This window comes from Oryctolagus cuniculus, chromosome 8, assembly GCF_964237555.1.
Source record: "Oryctolagus cuniculus chromosome 8, mOryCun1.1, whole genome shotgun sequence".
Taxonomy (NCBI): Eukaryota; Metazoa; Chordata; class Mammalia; order Lagomorpha; family Leporidae; genus Oryctolagus; species Oryctolagus cuniculus.
In genome coordinates, this window is record NC_091439.1 from 143,355,793 (window position 1) to 143,374,646 (window position 18,854).

Here is an 18,854-nt window from a genome sequence, read left to right on the forward strand (position 1 = left end):
CAAATTTTAAGTTTATTGATTTATAGAATTTCATTTTTGGAAGGGAACCTTCAATATCAGCCAGTTTCATTAAAATTATAATATTTTTTCACTTTTTTTTTTAACTTTTATATAATGAATATAAATTTCCAAAGTACGACTTATGGATTACAATGGCTTCCCCCCCATACCGTCCCTCCCACCCACAACCCTCCCCTTTCCCACTCCCTCTCCCCTTCCATTCACATCAAGATTCATTTTCGATTATCTTAATATACAGAAGATCAGCTTAGCATACATTAAGTAAGGATTACAACAGTTTGCTCCCACACAGAAACATAAAGTGAAAAATAATAGATGATTTTTTTTAAATGATGATGAAATCAGATCAGACCTATTGTCATGTTTAATCCCAGTGAGAGTCAAGTTGGGAATTGATAATTTCTTTTTTTTTTTTTTACAGAAGATCAGTTTAGTATGCATTAAGTAAAGATTTCAACAGTTTGCACACCCATAGAAACACAAAGTGAAATATATTGTTTGAGTACTCGTTATAGCATTAAATCTCAATGCACAGCACATTAAGGACAGAGATCCTACATGAGGAGTAAGTGCACAGTGTCTCCTGTTGTTGACTTTACGAATTGACACTCTTGTCTATGGCATCAGTAATCTCCCTATGCTCCAGTCATGAGTTTCCAAGGCTATGGAAGCCCTCTGAGTTCTCCGATTCTTATCTTGTTTAGACAAGGTCATAGTCAAAGTGGAGGTTCTCTCCTCCCTTCAGAGAAAGGTACCTCCTTCTTTGATGGCCTGTTCTTTCCACTGGGATCTCACTCACAGAGATCTTTTGCCAGAGTGTCTTGGCTTTCCATGCCTGAAATACTCTCATGGGCTTTTCAGCCAGATCCGAATGCCTTTAGGGCTGATTCTGAGGCCAGAGTGCTATTTAGGACATCTGCCATTCTATGAGTCTGCTGAGTATCTCACTTCCCATGTTGGATCACTCTCCCCTTTATTTATTCTATCGGTTAGTGTTAGCAGGTACTAGACTTGTTTATGTGCTCCCTTTGACTCTTAGTCCTTTCATTATGATCAATTGTGAACTGAAATTGATCACTTGGAATAGTGAGATGGCATTGGCACATGCCACCTTGATGGGATTGAATTGGAATCCCCTGGTATGTTTCTAACTCTACCATTTGGGGCAAGTCAGCTTGAGCATGTCCCAAATTATACATCTCTTCCCTCTCTTATTCCAACTCTTATGTTTAACAGGGATCACATTTCAGTTAATTTTCAACACTTAAGAATAACTGTGTATTAATTACAGAATTAAACCAGTCATATTAAGTAGAACAGACAAAAAAACTACTAAGAGGGATAATGTATTAAGGACGTTAAATATCTCTACGATGAAAATTACAAAACCTTAAAGAAAGAAATAGAAGAGGATACCAAGAAATGGAAAAATCTTCCATGCTCATGGATTGGAAGAATCAATATCATCAAAATGTCCATTCTCCCAAAAGCAATTTATAGATTCAATGCAATGCCAATCAGGATACTGAAGACCTTCTTCTCAGATCTGGAAAAAATGGTGCTGAAATTCATATGGAGGCACAAGAGACCTCGAATAGCTAAAGCAATCTTGTACAACAAAAACAAAGCCGGAGGCATCACAATACCAGACTTCAGGACATACTACAGGGCAGTTGTAATTAAAACAGCATGGTACTGGTACAGAAACAGATGGATAGACCAATGGAACAGAATTGAAACACCAGAAATCAACCCAAACATCTACAGCCAACTTATATTTGATCAAGGATCTAAAACTAATTCCTTGAGCAAGGACAGTCTATTCAATAAATGGTGCTGGGAAAATTGTATTTCCACGTGCAGAATCATGAAGCAAGACCCCTACCTTTCACCTTACACAAAAATCCACTCAACATGGATTAAAGACCTAAATCTACGACCTGACACCATCAAGTTACTGGAGAACATTGGAGAAACCCTTCAAGATATTGGCACAGGCAAAGAGTTTCTGGAAAAGACCCGGGAGGCACAGGCAGTCAAAGCCAAAATCAACTATTGGGATTGCATCAAATTGAGAAGTTTCTGTACTGCAAAAGAAACAATCAGGAAAGTAAGAGGCAACCAACAGAATGGGAAAAAATATTTGCAAACTATGCAACAGATAAAGGGTTAATAACCAGAATCTACAAAGAGATCAAGAAACTCCACAAAAACAAAACCAACAACCCAATTAAGAGATGGGCCAAGGACCTCAATAGACATTTTTCAAAAGAGGAAATCCAAATGGCCAACAGGCACATGAAAAAATGTTCAAGGTCATTAGCAATCAGGGAAATGCAAATCAAAACCACAATGAGGTTCCACCTCACCCCAGTTAGAATGGCTCACATGCAGAAATCTACCAACAACAGATGCTGGCGAGGATGTGGGGAAAAAGGGACACTAACCCACTGTTGGTGGGAATGCAAACTGGTCAAGCCACTATGGAAGTCAGTCTGGAGATTCCTCAGAAACCTGAAGATAACCCTGCCGTTCGACCCAGCCATCCCACTCCTTGGAATTTACCCAAAGGAATTTAAATTGGCAAACAAAAAAGCGGTCTGCACCCTAATGTTTATTGCAGCTCAATTCACAATAGCTAAGACCTGGAACCAACCTAAATGCCCATCAACGGTAGACTGGATAAAGAAATTATGGGATATGTACTCTTTAGAATACTATACCGCAGTAAGAAACAACGAAATCCAGTCATTTGCAACAAAATGGAGGAATCTGGAACACATCATGCTGAGTGAAATAAGCCAGTCCCAAAGGGACAAATACCATATATTCTCCCTGATCGGTGACAACTGACTGAACACCAAAAAGGAAACCTGTTGAAGTGAAATGGACACTATGGGAAACGGTGACTTGATCAGCATAACCCTGACTGTTAATGAACAACTTAATATTTTTTCACTTTTAAGTAATCTCTGGTGTTATTAAGATTTCTTCACTAAACTTACACATTAATTATCTTAAAATACATTATTAATTACTTAAATACATTAATATAACACATTGGAAAACAAGTGTTACTACCTGCTATTGATTATAGTTATCAGAAGTATTAAGATGTTGTCACAAATTTGAAACAAAAAATTGTTTTGTCTCTGAAGTGATTTTTCAGGAATAATGAATAATGGAAATCTACAAGAGATGTTTGGATAACATTTGCCTCATGGACAATTCATAGAAATATAGCTATTTATCTCTAGTTGTAGGCTTAATTTTGAAGTTATCATTTTTATGGCAATTGTGATAATACAAATGACCACAAACCAAATAATAAAATAATTGAAATTCCTATACTTTGAGAAAATGGATAACTGCTCTGTTAATGTACCAAACATAATTTTTCTATACTGATTTATTAGAAACATTTCAAAAATATCTCTTTCAATTTGGGGAGAGGTAAAGTAATGAAAAAATCAAAATTTCTGAAAATTAAAGTATTTGCATTTAATTTGTTCATTTTCTGCCTCATCACCAATGTAGTTCTTTAATTGGATAGAAAAAAAGTAGATTCAGAATCTACATTTGTTGACCACTAGTAACAGAGTAGGGCAGTGAAGCATCATTAGCCCAATGACAGGATTTCAGTGGTGGGGAAATCAGGACTCTTTCTGAATTTTGTTAGGGAAATGTGTTCTCATTTTATGTGGAGCTGTCCACTTTTGGTATTTTTATTTTAATATATATTTTAAAGTTTCAGCAGAACTCAGCCCTAGGAGTGTCTACCTTATTTTTTGGGAAAAATCTGACTAATTTTTAAGAATGGGGCATCAATATTGTTTCCTTTTCTCAGTTTTGAATATAGTATATCATTCTGTGAAAACACCTTGCCAGTGTGCTTTTTGTTTAGTTTTGCTTTTTAAGTGCAAACTTGAAAGTTTTACTTATAAAAAGTGACCTTTATGTTTTTCCATATGATTGACAGAGCTTTTACCCAGTTATCTTCATTGTATGACAATAAATCTATTCAATAAAGATTAACAAATGCATTAAAAGTGCAAATAATCACTATGGTATGCTTGCTGGTTTTATTTATGATGATGTATTGATCATCTCTGTCAGGTACTGTGATAGATATGTCTATTGGAAAATATAATTTCATTTCCCAGAAAGGCAAGCAAGTTAAAACCCGTCTGCAATTATGAAGTCATCCTCTGATAACTTACTGATTCATTTCTTGCTGTCAAAATCAAGAAACCAATTATCTGTTCCACTTGGAGATATTAGGTCCCTGTGGTACTATGAAGAAAATTATTTAGTGCCTTTCAGCTAGTGAAATGATGATTGGTGGGTCTGTTTGTTGAACAAAAGGGAGGGGAAGAGCACACATTAGCTATAAGGTTGTAGCTATCTCAGTGGAGGTAGTCATTTCAGTCTTTGGAATTAATTCTAGAATTTAATGATAACTTTAAGTTTGTGTAAAAAGTGGTTAGTAAAAAATTTATTTACCTTATTATATAAACATAAGACTATGTTTTAAAACCTTCTTTCCCAGCCAAGATACTCATTTTAATACAAAATGGAAAAATATTCAATACAGTGTCTCCTTTTGGAGGCTTCCTACAAGTGAAAGCAGATTTGTGGGGGATGATTGGGTTTTGAGCTACTTCCTTGCTTCAAAGACAAAACCCACATTGCCTTCGTCTGTCCCTAAAGTGCCAGAATTTTAAGAAGCTACTGTACTCCACCTGCCTTGGATGAAGCAAGCAGCCCCTTTGCTACCAGAATTCCCCAGAAACAGCATGGGCATTTTCCATGGTAGAGACAGCCCTTGTGAATTCTGCAACTGCAGGAGCTCTGGAGCTCTACTTGCTTGCTCTGTATGATATAGAGAAATTCTCACAGCCTCATATGGCTAGTAACAAGTAGCATCTCATACAGAATTCCAGAGTACCAGAACTAAAGAGGCCTCTTCTGAAACTCTTGGCACATGGTGCTGGAAGGCAGGACAGTGCATCATTTTTGCATGCCTTGTAGGCACAAAGGAAAGTTCTCTCCACTATCTGAAGCTCTAGGATTGCTGCTGCTGGTGTTATAAGCCCTGGAATAACACTCATCTGTGGGAGTTATACAGTCCTATCTTTGTATGCTTCAGGCTGGAATTCAATCCCTGGAATAATTGGCAGTCAACCTGAGAGACCTGGATAAGGACCCCGCTGTATCCTGTATCTCCAGGGCTGGCACTCTGTGTACTGTATTTCAGAGAGTCATGTAAATACACCTAGACCCTAGGGAATGGAGCCTATAAGCATTCCAGTGCTCCAGACCCAGACCTGCTGATACACAACCCTCAGCATAAACTGTATTCACCCTGTAGGACTCAGGGAATGTCTCCTTAACATTTCCCAGACTTGGGACTTGAACTCATGATGCTAAATTTCTGGGTATTATTCAGGCTAACATATCAGGACCTGGGGAATGTCTTATCCACATAGTATAGTAAAAAGGCCATAAATTTTGCTGCCACAAGCACCAGAAATATTCATATTTGCCTGGTAGAAAAGGGTAGCATGACCAGAAATGTGGATAAAGACATCACAAATCCCAGTATGACTGACAACTCTAGGGACTAAGAACCTATGGAAGCTCACGCCACTTCAAAGTCATACTGTAACATCCACAAAAGGCTGAAGAATGGAAACCTGTGGCACATGTAGACAATGCTGACACTGATTACTAATGAAGAAATCAAGTCTCAAAAACTTCAAAAGATTGAAATCATACCATGTACCTACCTTCTCAGACTGAAATCAATCAAACTAGACATCAATAATAATAAAAAACGGCACTGGAAAGTTCACAGGTACATGAAAATTAAACAACATGATGACCAATGTATCATTTTAAAAAAATAAAAAGAGGTCAGAAAATTTCTTAAACCAAATGAATATGAAAACACAACATATCAAAGCATAGAACACAGCAAAAGCAGTATTAAGAGGAAATTTTATAATGACAAGTGCTTACATTTAAATTTGAAAGATCTTAAATAAATGGTCTAATGCTGCATCTCAAAAACCCAGAAAAAGTGGCCAGCACTGTGGTGCAGTGGTTTAACACCCTGTCCTGAAGTGCTGGCATCCCATATGGGCACTGGTTGGAGAGCCAGCTGCTCCACTTTCTATCCAGCTCTTCTTCTTCTTCTTCTTCCTCTTTTTTTTTTGGACAGGCCGAGTTAGACAGTGAGAGAGAGAGAGACAGAGACAGTTATAGACAGTGAGAGAGAGACAGAAAGGTCTTCCTTCTGTTGGTTCACTCCCCTATTGGCTGCCACAACTGGTGCTGTGCCAATCTGAAGCCAGGAGCCAGGTGCTTCCTCCCGGTCTCCCATGTGGGTGCAGGGACCCAAGCACTTGGGTCATCCTCCATTACCCTCCCAGGCCACAGCAGAGAGCTGGACTGGAAGAGGAGCAACTGGGACTAGTACCTGGTGCTCCAACCCGGACTAGAACCTGAGGTGCCAGCACCACAGGTGGAGGATCAGCCAAGTGAGCCATGGTGCCAGCCTCTATCCAGCTCTTTGCTATGGCCTGGGAAAGCAGTAGAAGATGACCCAAGTCCTTGGGAACCTGCACCTGTGTGGGAGACCTGGAGGAAGCTCCTGGCTTCAGATTGGCACAGCGCTGGTCGTTATGGCCAATTGGGGAGTGAACCAGTGAATGGAAGACCTCTCTTTCTGCCTCTTCTCTCTGACTTTCAAAAAAAAAAAAAAAAAAACAACTCTGACTTTCAAAAAAATATAAATCTTAAAAAAAAAAAAAACAGAAAAAGAAAAATAAGCCATAGGCAAAAATTAGCAGGGCACAAGAAAAAATAAATATAAGAACAGTCATAAATGAAATTGAAACTAAAAGAATATTAGAGATATAAAACAAATAGCTGGTTCTTTAAGAAGATAAACAAAATAGAAAAGCCTTTATCCAGAATAACAAAAAAAGAAGAAAAAAACCTCAATAAATAAAAGTTGAGAAGAAAAGTAGACATTACAGTTGATACTACAGAATATGATGTGTCATAAAAAGCTGCTATGAACTGTGTGTTAACAAATTAAAAGCCTCAAGTAAATTCCTGAATAATACTACTGAAGTAGTAATTAATAAAAGTTTCCCAACAAAGAAAACCCTAAATTCTATAAAACATTTAAAAAGGAATAACTCAAATACTCTTCTAATTACTGCAAAATATTTTAGAGTATACAAAACTGTAAGGGGCCAGCACTGTGGCAGAAGCAGGTAAAGCCCTGGCCTGAGTGCCAAAATCCCACGTGGGTGCCAATTTGAAAATTTGAAGCCTGGCAGCTCCACTTCAGATCCAGCTCTCTGCTAATGGCCTTGGAAAGCAGTAGAAGATGGCCCAAGTCCTTGGACCCCTGCACCCATGAGGAAAACCCAGAAGAAGCTCCTGGCTCCTGTCTTAGGATTGGCTCAGCCCTGGCCATTGCAGCCATTTGGGAAGTAAACCAATGGATGAAAGACTCTTTCTCTCTTGCTCACTCTTGCTTTTGCTATTTATCTTACCCTCCCCCGCCTCTGTGTAACTGCCTTTCAAGTAAATAAATACTTTTAAAAAAGAAAACTATAAAATACTTTTCAGAAAGCTGGCATTACCAATACCAAAACCAAAGACACAACACAAAAAATAAAACTACAGACCAGTATGCTTGATGAACATAAATGCAGAAGTTTTCAACAAAACATTAGTAAACCAAATCCAAAGCTACATCAGTGATTATACAAAACAGTAAGTTTGATTTCATCTAAAGATGCAAGGGTGATTCAACATTTGGAAATCAAAAACCTCATAAATCACATCAACAGAATGAGGGAAAAATCATGTGAGCATTTTAACAGACACAGAAAGCAGTTGATAAAATCGAATATCTCTATAATAAAAAAATCCTCTACAAATTAGGTTAAAAAGAACACATCTCAAAATTATAAAGCCTTTATAAGACAGACCAACAGCTACTTTTATACTGAAAAGTATAAAGCAGAAATCACTTCTTTTCAAATATGGAATAAGAGAAAAATGTCCATTTTTCACCAGTCTTATTCAGTATATTGTTGGAAGTACTAGCAAGAACATTTTGGAAGGGAAAATAAATAAGGTAATTAAAATTGGAAAGTAGTAATTCGAAATAGCCATATTTGGGACCAGCTCTGTGGTATCATGGGTAAAGCTACCGCCTGCAGCATTAGCATCCCATATGATCACCAGTTGGATTCTTGGATACTCCACTCATGATCCACCTCTCTACTGATGCACCTGGGAAAGCAGCAGAGGATGGACCAAGTGCTTGGGCCCCTGAACCCATGTGGGAGACTTGGATAATCTCTAGCTCCTGGCTTCAGACTGACCCAGGCCTGGTTGTTGCTGCGATTTGGGGAGTGAACAAATAGATGGAATATTTCTCTTTCTATGCCTTGCCCTCTCTGTAATTGCCTTTCAAATAAATAAATAAACTTTTAAAATTAACATTTGTAAATTTCATGATGTTGTACCTGGATGAAAACCAAGCACTACAGCAGAAAGCTGTTAGAATTTATAAATCAGTTCAGTGAAATCACAGTTACAAAGGGAGCAAACCAAAACAGTAGGATTTTTATGTACCAACAATGATCTCACTGAAAGAGACATCAGGTTTGAAATCCCATTCACAATATCACAAACACAATCCAATATTTAGGAATAAATTTAACCAAAGAAATGAAAGATCTCTACAATAAAATTTATAAAATATGGATGAAAGAAATCATCAAGGACATAAAAATGTGAAGATATTTCTTGCTCATGGATTGTAAGATTTATTATCATTAAGAATCTATAGCATCTTAAGTATGCATTCAGTGCAATCCTTGTCAATATACAAATGACATTCTTTATAGAAGTAGAAAAACAATCCAAAAATATGTATGAAAAAACTACCCAGAATAGCAAAGTAAACTTGAGCAAAAAAGCAAAAACAAAAACAAAAACATGCTGGACAGACACAGAAAGACTAATACCACAGGTTCTTCTTTATATGTGGGAGCTAAAATCACCAAAAAGAAAGGCCTGTATCAATTTTGATGAGAATACAATGTTTTCTCAAACTTCATTTAAAATCTTTGTCAAACAAACTGATAGGAATTATGTACTACTCTATATTTTTTAAATAACACTTGAAGATATTACATAGATTAGTCCTTCCTTGTTTCATTTCTTGTATGGGTATTCATTTTCTAGTCTGTCTGTGTCCTTTAAAATTGTTTCCTATTTGTGTCTTCTTTGTACATAGCAATTCTGTTGATTAGATGGATAGATAGATATGTCTCATTTAAAATAATTTTTAACTTTTTTCTTTATTAATTTGAAAGGCAGAGTTACAGAGAGAGAGAGAAAGAGGAGAGACACAGAGAGAGAGAGAGAGAATCTTCCATCTACTGATTCACTCTCCAAATGGCTACAACAACTAAACTAGGCCAGGCCAGAGCCAGCCAGAAACCAGGAACTTTTTCTGGTCTCCCACATGGGTTCAGGGGTCCAAGAACATGGGGCATCTTCCACAGCTTTCCCAGGCTATTAGCAGGGAGCTGGATCAGAAATGGAGGTACCAGGACTCAAACTGGTACCGATGTGGAATGCTAGCTTTGCAGGCAGTAGCTTTACATGCTATGCCACAATGCCAAGCCCTATATTGATCTTGTACCTAGCAATCTGTGTCATTTCATTTTTCAATAAAGGTCAAGGCATCATAGTACCTAATTCAAAGCATATTACAAAGTTTCAGTAATAACATAAAATTGTCAAATAGATCAATGGAAGAAAATAAAATGTCCAGAAATCACTTCATGTGCATTCAGGCAACTGATTTTTGACCAAAGTTCTATAGAATGTACATTTAAAAAGGGGTAGTCTTTTCAATAAACAGTTCTTCAAAACTAAAGTGTGTGTGTGTGTGTGTGTGTGTGTGGTATTAACCTCTCATTATATATAAAATCAACTCAAGGTGGATCAAAAACCTAAATTTAAGATTTTAATCTATGGCTCTGAACTTTCTGAAAGAAAATATAAGGGGAAACTCTCCAAGATATTTGTGTAACATGATGACTTCTTGGATAAGACCCCCAAAACACTGACAAATGAAGAACTAGACAAATGAATTTATATCAAACTCAGAAGCTTCTGCACAGCAAAAGAAGCAATCAGGGAGTTAAGAGAAGTCTGAAAAATTGGGAGAAAATATTTGCAAGCTCCAACAAAGGGTTAATATGAGAGTATATCCATATATTTTTTTGAAAAGCTCATATTAACTTTTATTTAAGTATGTATATATAAAAGTTTAATCTCATAATTTTAAAGATACATAATTATATATTATGCTGTCGATCTAGTTTATCCATTGTCATGAATCCTTTTGGTCCCTGAACTTGCCTTTGCTTCCTCCCTTACAGCTCTGCGCAGAATACAGCTGCATCCACCATCATGGGTACTAATGAGATCCCAGTCTCAGTTCTTTGAGGATGATGAGGGGCATTCAGCACCATGAACATGTTATTTGAACATAAATGAGAAAATAAAAACTCTATGAGTGATTTTCATGAGGTTTTTCACATAAAGTGTATTCCATATCCCTATAGATACCAGTTTAAAAATGAGCAAAGAGGGGCTGGCACTGTGGCACAGCAGGTTAACACCCTGGCCTGAAGTGCCGGCATCCTATATGGATGCCAGTTCGAGACCCAGCTGCTCCATTTCCAATCCAGCTCTCTGCTATTGGCTAGGAAAGCAGTGGACGATGACCCAAGTCCTTGGACCCCTGCACACGTGTGAGAGACCTAGAGGAAGCTCCTGGCTCCTGGCTTCGGATTGGCACAGCTCCAGCCATTGTGGCCAATTGGGGAGTGAACCATTGGATGGAGGACCTCTCTCTCTCTCTGACTCCCTGCCTCTCCTCTCTCTGTGTAACTCAGACTTTCAAATAAATAAATACATATTTAAAAAATGAGCAAAGGACCTGAATAGACAGTTCTCAAAAGTATAAATGCAAATGATCAACACACACACTCACACACACACACACATATATGCTCAATAATGTTAGCTATCAGGGAAGTGCAAATTAATATCACTTCACCCTTATCACAATGAATATTATCCAAAAAGGAGAAAGCATTAATATGTTGGTGAGGATATAGAAAAACTAGAATTTTATACACTGTTATCAGGAGTGTACTTTATACAGTCACCATTGAAAACAATATTGAGATGTCCTAGAAATCTAGAAATAGAATTTCTATATGCTCCAATGATCCCAACACTGAGTATTATCCAAAATATTTAAACTCATTGTATCAAAGAGATTCTGCTCAACCATGTTTATAGCAGAACTGTTCACAATAACGAAAATATGGAATCAACCAAATATGCTTAATAAGATGAATGGATAAAGACAATGGGATATATATTCACAATGAACTATTATTCAACTATGAAAAGAATGAAGTCCTGTCATTTGTAGCAAAATGGGTGCTACAAATAGAGAACATAACATTGAGTGAAATAAGCCAGACTCAGAGACACAAAAACTGCTTGTTCTCCTTTGCATGTGGAAGTTAATATTAAAAGAAAAACTTATCCTGAACACAGAATGTTAATTGACAGACACTGGGCTGGGTGAAAGAGATAAAAGAAATTTGGATTAAAAAGTTTAGAAATATAGCTGTGGTTCATTAATTGTGATAAGTATATAAGTATAATGATATGAAATATTATTAGAGCATAAGGGGCCAGAGGTATGGGGAAATTTGTAATGTACCTCAAAAATCTTGAGGGAAAGATGTCTATATCTGGAAATATTCTATTAGAACCTTTAAAAATCAAAGAGAAAGTTAAAATTCCATAAAGTCCAGAAAAAGTAAAAAAAAACTTGAAAATGATGAATTATTAAATGAGTCTAAGATATTTCTAAAAATATGTGTAAAATATGGTAGCCAGGAACAGTTGTAGTATTGTGATGGAGTTGGGGACCTCATAATAACAAAGCCAACCAAGATGGCCATGGGATTCTACTGCTAAGATTGACTTGCACTAGGATGTTAATATACAGGTATTAGTATTAACTATAATTTATAAAACAGATGAAAAAGCATGCAGATGATATGAAATAAATAAATGATGATCACTTTGAAAGATGTGAGAAATTTTGTAGGAGCAATATAGAGTGACCAACAGATATAAATGAAATTGTTGAAAACTAAACAATTACAATATATTAAGAAGAAATATAAATTAAAAATTTTCACAAAATTTAAAAATCCACATCAAATACCATTATAACCATGAAGGAAAAGTGTCAGTAACTTGAATTAAACTATTGACACTTTCAGAAATCAAAGATAAATGTCATAGTTCTGGAAAAATTCATAATTGCCATCAAATATGATACTTGGAAAAGGAGAATGACCAAATTTGCCTAAGAAGTCTCTGAAAAATTGTATACATGAAAATTGTCAGAAAAACTTATGCAATTTTGTGGCCAATGAAAGTTTCTTTAAAAACAAAATACAACCCTGTCGGAATAAGATTGAAGTCGGCAAACTCAAAAGGCTTCCATAGCCCTGTCAACTCATGACTAGAGCCTAGGGAGATTACTGATGCCATAAACAAGAGTGTCAAATTGTTAAGTCAACAACAGGAGTCACTGTGCACTTACTCCTCATGTGGGATCTGTCCTTAATGTGTTGTCCAATGTGAAGTAATGCTATAACTAGAACTGAAACAGTATTTTACACTGTGTGTTTCTGTGTGGGTGCAAACAGATGAAATCTTTACTTAATATATACTAAATCGATCTTCTGTATATAAAGATAATTGAAAATGAATCTTGGCCAGTGCCGTGGCTCAATAGGCTAATCCTCCACCTTGCGGCGCCGGCACACCAGGTTCTAGTCCCAGGCAGGGTGCCAGATTCTGTCCCAGTTGACCCTCTTCCAGGCCAGCTCTCTGCTATGGCCTGGGAGTGCAGTGGAGGATGGCCCAAGTGCTTGGGCCCTGCACCCCATGGGAGACCAGGAGAAGCATGTGGCTCCTGCCTTCGGATCAGCGTGGTGTGCCAGCCACAGAGCACCAGCCATGGCAGCCATTGGAGGCTGAACCAATGGCAAAAGGAAGACCTTTCTCTCTGTCTCTCTCTCTCACTGTCCACTCTGCCTGTCAAAAAAATTAAAAAAAAAAAAAGGAAATGAATCTTGATGTGAATGGAATGGGAGAGGGAGCAGGAGATGGGAGGGGTGCAAGTGGGAGGGAAATTATGGGGGGGGAGCCATTGTAATCCATAAACTGTACTTTGGAAATTTATATTTACTAAATAAAAGTTAAAAAAAAAATACAACCAAGATGGCCTCAAGTTCACAGTGGTTAATTAGCTTTAAATGGGATACCAAGGATACACATGGGTGATACAAGCTCAAACACACACACACACACAAAATAAATACATAAAAAGAGAATCCAGGTGTTATGAAATAAAATACACTGTGACCAGGGTAAGTAACAATTATTTTCTAGAAGTAATAGCAGAATGACAAGCAAATATGAGGGAAATTACTGGAAATGATAATAATTACCTTAAAAAAGGAAAATGAAATAATTTTCACAAAATGTAAATCAAATGAAGATCATACACTTATCAGAGAAATCTTTAAAATAGATGGATTTTAACTCATTCTATTGAAACTTTCATATATTAATAGGAAGTTTAGAATTTCATGAAATATTAAAAAGAACCTGAAAAGAACCTAATATAGTACCTGAAAAGAGTGACTATCATGTGGGTCTAAAATGTCTCTGAAAACATGTGTGCATGACGGTTGCTAGCACAACTTAGAGAATTTTGATGGAGTTCATGACCTCATAATGAACACTTAACCAACATGGCCATAAATTCACAGTGGCAGGTCTGGAATACACTGGGATATTAAAGAAAAATACAGGTGATGGTAATCTTAAAGACAGTAATAAAAACATGTTGGATTTTTATTAAATAAAATGATGACTGTGAGTAGAAAGGAGTAATTCAGTAGGAGCCGTAATAGACAGGCAATGAGATAATGGGAAAGCTAGTGAAAAATAGACTATTATAATACATTAAAAAAGAAATATTTTTAAAAAACAATAAAATTGTAAGTCAAAGATTGCGCTGCTTATTAGAATTAGCTCAAAATATGTTAGTTTTTAAATCTAGTGAAATTTAAAGTTCCATAATAATCAAGAAATGTACTAAGTATATTACCTGGTACTTGTGAATGACTACATTGGACAAAGATAGCCCTGAAAAATTTTGTATATGAACATCATCAGGACAACTTATAGAACTCTGAGGAAGCTGGTGACTCAGCTTCACAGTGTAAGTACTGCCTTCAGCTAAGATACTAAAGATGCTCATAAGTGATATGTCTAAATTCAAAGAAAAGAAAGTTTAAAAGTGATACACACCTTACGATATACAATATATTGTCATTACTGTGAAAAAAAAATCAGTAGCTTGGTCAGAACTATAATAAAATGACAGAGATAAAAGGGAAATTGCTGAGAAGTAGCTCATTATAATTACATTTAAAAAACAACCTTTTCTGTACATGTAAATTAAAGATGGTATCAATTAAGGGAATCTGAAAATTTGTCAGTATTTGTAACTAGTCTTTCACAGCTTTTTTTAAAAAAAAAGATTCATTTATTTGCTTGAAAGAGTTACACAGAGAAAGAAGGAGAGTCTGAGAGAGAGAGAGAGAGAGAGAGAGAGAGAAAGAGAGGTCTTCCATCCACTGGTTAACTCCCCATTTGGCCACAATGGCCAGAGTTGCGTCAATCCGAAATGAGGAGCCAGGAACTTCTTTTGGGTTTCCCATGTGGGCCATCTTCTACTGCTTTTGCAGGCCATAGCAGAGAGCCGGATCGGAGGAGGAGTAGCCTGGACTGGAACCTGCAGTCATATGGGATGCTGGCACTGCAGGTGGTGGCTTTACCCACTATACCACAGTGCTGGCCCCTGCCACAGCTTTTAAAGCCCAAAGATGGGGCTTGGCAGTGAGGTCTTCAGCAGAGAACTCCAGACACCTGAACCTTTCCTTGGCTGTGTTGGAATCGCTTTAAGGAGACATCAATGACTCTGCCAAGTATGAGATGTTTACATTTCAGAATGGAGGTGTTCAAATTTTATGCAAATACCCCAAGATTGTCCTGCAATTCAAAATGCAGCTGCTGACAGGGAGACAAGTCCTCTGTGACTTCAGGCAGACAAAGGAGAGTGGAAACATGGTGTCCATTAAGGCTCTGAAATTCTGTCAATATCAATTATGCAGCAACAGTTTCTTTTTTCCTATATAATTTGGACAGTTCTCATGCCAGCTATTACTTCTGCAAACTATCAATTTTTGACCCTCCTCCTTTTCAAGTAGAGATTCTCAGAGGAGAATATTTGCATATTTATGAATCACAAGCTCTGTTGCCAGGTGAAGTTCTGGTTACCCACAGGATGTGCAGCTTTTGCAGTAGTCTACATTTTTGAATGCATATTTATTTTACAGCTTACAAAAGAGAAATATCAATCAAGTGTGCATGACCCAAATAATGAGTACGTGTTCATAGCAGCAGTGAACACAGCTAAAAAATCTGCACTGACAGAACTCTCAGGCACCTGGGCATGGCACACATTGGTCAGGTCCCCTCAACTTGAAGTGAGAGTCCCTTGTTTCCTCGACTAGAGTCCGACTTGACTTGATAGGACCACATCCATCTCCTGCTCATGTTTTGTTCATTCTGGACCAGTGACTCTAAAAGCCAGCAGGATTTGCACAGATTTCCTTGGTGCTGCTGCTTTCTCAGAACAAACACCTCCATGCAACTAGCTTTATAGAAAGCCCATCTCATATGCACTCAACAAACAGACCTCACTGGGAAGGAATCCCTTTGTCTAGGCCTACTTTTAGCAAGGCAGTAAAACAATTCTTTTATTTTTTTTCTTTAAAGCAGCCATTTTTTTTTCTTTAAAGCACAGCCAGCACTGTGATGTAGCAGATAAAGCCGCCACCTGCAATGCCAGCATCCGATATGGGCTCCAGTTCAAATCCCGGCTGCTCCATTTCCAATCCAGCTCTCTGCTATGGCCTGGAAAAGCAGTAGAAACTGGTTCAAGTCCTGAGCCTCTAAACCCATGTAGGAGACCAGGAAGAAGCTCCTGGATCCTGGCTTCAGATCATCTCAGCTCTGGCCATTGTGGCCATCTGGGGAGAGAATCAGCGGATGGAAGACCTCTCTCTCTGTCTCTCTCTCTTTTTCTGTCTCTCTCTCTCTCTGCCTCTGCCTCTCTCTGTAACTCTGCCTTTCAAATAAGTAAATAAATCTTTTTAAAAAATACTATCTGGAACGTTCAGATACTTAGTAAAAATCTGATTGAGTTTTTAGGTTAATCAATTCTCCTTGATTTTGATTCCGTTACTTGAGCTCTGGGCAAAAACAGAAAGTAGGGCGATATCAGAACAAGTAAAGCTGTAGAAGGACTTCTAAAGAAGAGAAAAGATTACATGGATAAAATAATCTAATGAAAATCTTCCTGATAACTGTGATTTTTGTCTGACTTTAGTATCTTCTCACTAAAGTATGGACAGGGCCAAGAATAAAGCATTGATTTACTGGCCCCAGAGCCAGAGATAATAATCTGAGGATCAAAAGGATCAAATTGGCAATGTTTTTTTACCAACACCAAACTTTTCTATTCTTTCAAGATCACCATTTTCCAACACACACACACACACACACACACACACACACACACTCATTAGGCTGAAAAAGCAAAACTTCTTTATTATAAAGAAACTTTACTGTTGACATTCAGAATGTCTTTTAATTTATTCTATGGGGCTTCCCATGTCTGTTCATGAAATTTAGGGTAGAGTTGATGTTTTTCTTCACTAACAGATAATCAAAATACACCATGGGCACATCTAATCTTAGTAAAATAATAAAAACTTTCAATAATCAAAATTATAGCTACCTTTTTTTCCCGATTCAATCCTAATACAGGCTGACCATTTACAGGAGAAATAGGATGTGACAGCTACCTGCAGATAATCTGATTTAGTTAAGCTCTCTCTTCACTTACTATGCTAGAAAAGATGGTAATTCACTTGACTTTTGGCATCACTGGCACTTTCTAGTCAGGTATATGGGTCTAAGGCAATCTGTATCATCTCTCCTGTGCACATGGACCACCTCTGTTCCATGACATAAACTTAAGCAACAATTGTTCTTACAAACTCTAAGAATACAGGTCACTTAAAAAAGCCATCTCTTTGTCATTCCACTTTCAAAACATGTGGCCAATCAGTCTCGGGCATGAGTCAGATTCAAGTCCAACATGGCAGGAGTCACTATTTATGCTCCCCAGATAATCTTCTGAAAGCCCCTCTCTCCTGATCATATGAAGGGAGTTGTTGCATCCTGACTCCTTCCCCTTGGAAGTGTGATAGGACACTTAGCACAGTAGCTAGTCTCTGTTTTTGTTTTTGTTTTTGCTTTTATTGACAGGAAGACCAGTCTATTCCCTGACTCATACACTCCCAATCCTTTATAAACTTGACATGATTAAATAACTTGAAAATCATGTAACTCATTTCCTCCTCCTCCTCGTGTAAGAACTAGATCATGTTTTATTCTCTCACCTTCAAACCCTTTGTCTAGTGCCTCAGCTAACATAAATAAGGAGTCTCATTTTAAGATTCTGTCTCATGTGGTTCCAAAACTGCCTCAAATTCAAGTAAGGAAAAATAATTATTTTTTTTTATTAAATGAGGTAGACCAAATGGTGACAGGTGATTTTTTTTTGAGAGGCAGAAAGACATATAGACAGGGAGCTCCCTTTGGTTGGTTCACTCCTAAGATGTCCCAACAGCCAGGGTTTGGCCAATACCAAAACTAGAAGCTGCGAACCCAGTCTAGAAACCTTATGTGGGTGGCAGGAGCCCAAATACTTGAGCTGCCACTGTTGACTCCCTGAGTCTGCATTAGCAGAAAGCTGGAGTCAGGAGCCACAGGTGGGCTTTGAACTCAGGCATGTATGGGACATGGGCATTATAAACAGCATCTTACCCTGGGCTAAATGCTTGCCCTATCAGCAGATGATTTCAAGATATTTACAGCTGAAGTGAGATCACCATTTGACCTGTATTCACCTATCTCCAAGCTTTTATTGGCAGCCACATGCTCATCTTTATAACAATTAAAAATGTGGTGGAGTTGATGATTTTCATGTAGCAGGGATAAAGGCTCAAATCCCAAGAAAACAGATACGCTACTCTTTTCACAAAACCAATAATCTTTCTTCCACAGCGGACTCTCCTTAAAGAATCTACAGGTCAAGAAGAACTCAAGGAGAGGGATATCTGCCTTTCTGGTAATACTATCTTATGGAACTCATAGGCTATTAAGAAATAATTAACATCAGATAGGTCAAATAATAGATTTTCCATCAAAGAAGATAGTGGCTCCCGGAAAGCCCCAAATAAAGTGACTCTATGTAGAATGAAAATCAGGAGCCGATTTTAAATCAATAGTTTTGTAATATGGAGAAACAATCTAAAATAGAGTCTGCTGGGTTTAAAAATCTCTAGAACTCTGAATTGTGCTTAATGAGAATCAGGCTTTGACTTCCACAGCATTTGGGTTTGGAATTCCTCTTGAATATCAGAAATCTTAGTATTTCAACACGACCCATTTCCACGAGCATCAGAAACACACTAGCT

The 18,854-nt window shown here is 37.5% G+C and overlaps 1 pseudogene; it reads left to right on the plus strand.

Annotated features, from left to right (window-relative positions):
- LOC138843365 (inducible T-cell costimulator pseudogene) overlaps window positions 1-15,984 on the plus strand; it is a 55,896-nt pseudogene extending 39,912 nt beyond the window's left edge.
- The last annotated feature ends 2,870 nt before the right edge of the window (window positions 15,985-18,854 follow it).